Source organism: Apium graveolens, chromosome 4 (assembly GCF_009905375.1).
Source record: "Apium graveolens cultivar Ventura chromosome 4, ASM990537v1, whole genome shotgun sequence".
NCBI lineage: Eukaryota > Viridiplantae > Streptophyta > Magnoliopsida > Apiales > Apiaceae > Apium > Apium graveolens.
Window position 1 is genome coordinate 82,023,345 of NC_133650.1, and position 3,157 is coordinate 82,026,501.

Here is a 3,157-nt window from a genome sequence, read left to right on the forward strand (position 1 = left end):
CTCTAGTGTCTGGATGGTCCTTTCATTTTGCCCGTCCGTTTGGGGATGGTAAGCGGTACTCATGTTTAATTTGGTTCCCGCACATTCTTGAAAGCTCCTCCAAAATCTGGAGTTGAATCTGGGGTTTCGGTCTGAGACAATGGACACTGGGACTACATGTCGCGTCCTTATTTCCTTAAGGTAAATGTCTACCAATCTATCGACTGTGTATCTCTCATTGATAGGAATAAAGTGAGCTGACTTTGTCAGTCGGTCTATAATTACCCATATGGCATCATGATTGGCTTTCGTCCTTGGTTAGCCTACAACAAAATCCATAGCTATCTATTCCCATTTCCATTCGGGAATCTCTAAGGGTCGTAAAAGTCCACTGGGTCTCTGGTGCTCCGCCTTTACTCTTTGGCAAGTCAAACATTTTCTTACCCATTCTGCTACGTCCCTCTTCATGTTGGGCCACCAGTAATATTCCTTAAAATCCCTATACATCTTGGTGCTCCCCGGGTGAATGGAATACCTTGAACTATGGCTTTCATCCAAAATCTCATCTTTAAGCTCTTGCACATTCAGAACCCAAATCCTGTAGGAATACCTCATTATCCCCTTATCATCTCTCTTGGTATGGATCTCTTCTCCAGTCATTGACTCTCTGCCTTCATTCATTACTTTTTCTTGGCACAATCTAATCTTTTCCAATAACTCTGGCTGCATCGCGATCTCGAACAGCTTTTCGGTGCCGGCTCTGGTTACCTTTACTTCTATATCCATTTTCTCGAAATCCCTTATCAATTCCTCCCAAGACATTATCATTTTGAGTCTTTCCTTTCTACTAAGTGGCTTTCCCTGGATGATATAGAATCTCACAATCATAGTCCTTGATTAGTTCTAACCATCTTCTCTGACGCATGTTGAGCTCTTTATGCGTGAATATGTACTTGAGGCTCTTAGGGTCTGTGAAAATCTCGCACTTCTCTCCATATAAGTAGTGCCTCCAAATCTTTAAGGCAAAAACTATTGCCGCGAGCTCAAGGTCATGAGTAGGATATCTAATCTCGTATTCCTTCAGTTGTCTTAACGCATATGGGATCACTTTACCGTGCTGCATAAGCACGCACCCTAATCCTTTATGCGACGCGTCACTATATATCACAAATTCTCCTTTTCCGTCTGGAAATGCCAACACAGGGGCCATCACCAATCTTCTCTTCAATTCTTGAAAACTGCTCTTGCATTTCTCTGTCAATTCAAACTTTTCTGTCTTACGAGTAAGTCGTGTTAAAGGGGCTGCGATCTTCGCAAAATCCTGTACAAATCTACGATAGTAGCCGGCCAATCCTATGAAACTCCTTACCTCTTTGGGTGTGGTTGTCCTTTCCCAATTTGAGACCGCCTCTATCTTGGAGGGGTCGACCAATACTCCTTCCTTATTGATCACATGTCCTAAAAACTGTACTTCATTCCGCCAGAATTCACACTTCAAGAATTTAGCATATAATTGTTCTTCTCTGAGTATTCCTAGAGCTATCCTCAAGTGCTCTGCATGTTCTGCCTCGGTCCTTGAGTAGATTAAAATATCATCGATAAAAACTATCACACATTTGTCCAAGTACTTCTTGAATAATCTATTCATTAAATCCATGAAAGCTGTTGGGGCGTTGGTTAATCCAAAGGACATTACCAAGAACTCATAGTGCCCATACCTGGTACGGAACGCAGTCTTTGGAATATCTTCGGGTTTAATCTTTAGTTTGTGATATCCAGTCCTCAGGTCAATCTTGGAAAAGTAAACAACATCCTTTAGTTGGTCGAACATATCGTCTATTCTGGGTAACGGGTACATGTTCTTTATGGTTAGCTTGTTCAACTCTCGGTAGTCGATGCACAGCCTCATGCTCCCATCTTTCTTCTTAACAAATAATACTGGTGCTCCCCATGGAGACACACTGGGTCTTATCATACCCTTATCCAAAAGTTCTTGTAATTGGGTAGCCAATTCCTTCATCTCTAACCGGGCTAACCTATAAGGTGCCTTTGAAACTGGCGCCGTCCCTGGGGCCAACTCAATAGCAAACTCAATCACTCTATTGGGTGGTAGTCCTGGAAGGTCTTGTGGGAATATATCTTTAAATTCGTTGACTACTGGAATGTCTTGCAAGTTGGGCAATTCCTTCTGCGTGTCCACCACATAGGCTAAGTAAACCTCATTTCCTTTTCATAGCATCTTATTGCGCCCTGTCAATCCTCTAGGGCCCAAATAACTCAATTTTCTCCCATGAACTATTTGTGTCAATGGATTAGTTCGATCCAAAACTTGAGATAATAGATGTAAACCGAAAAAAGATTCATAAGTAGTTGTTAATGGAGTTGAAGTTACCAAATTATGAGGAGCCGGTATCAATTTATGCCTAAGTGCTCCACATATAGTTCCTCGAATCACAGTTTCTAAACGAACCAGAGCCAATCCTAATTGATCTTGTATAAGATCTTCTACAAAGGCCATGATCAAAAATTTCAGCGTCTGCCTCTTCCCTCTAAATATGACTCCTTTCTCCCCGGGGATATTCAACATAACTTTCTTCCCTTTACAATCTATCTGAGCATCATTGCTAGATAGCCAGCGCATTCCCAAAATTACGTCAAATTCCCCTAATTTAAAAGGAATTAGATCAACACTAAAAGATTGTTCCCCTATGCCTAACTCATAGGTGGGGTGAATCTGGTTAACAGGGATAACTTCATGGTTGGCTATTTCTACTAGTAAGGGTTCTATCAAGGGTTCATCCTTAAGTCTTAATTTAAGCGCAAAGTCCCTCGATATAAAATATTTAGTTGCTCCCGAATCAAATAAAACATTTGCACTGACTGAATTTAGAGAAAGGGTACCTACTATCATATTTGAGTCTTTCATAGCATCTTGAACTATCATGTTGAAAGTCCTAGCAGTAGGTGGCTTATTAGAAGCAGCCATGCTTGCTCCTGAAGCTGATGGTTTATTCATTGGGCATTCCCTCTTCCAATGACCCGGGCATCCACACTGATGACAAGTGGTGGTTGGAATAATGGCGGGGGTTGACGAAGGGCACTTGTGGGAATAGTGACCCACTTGACCACACTTAAAGCAGGTTACTGGCTTTCCTTTACACTCCCCAGAATGCATCCT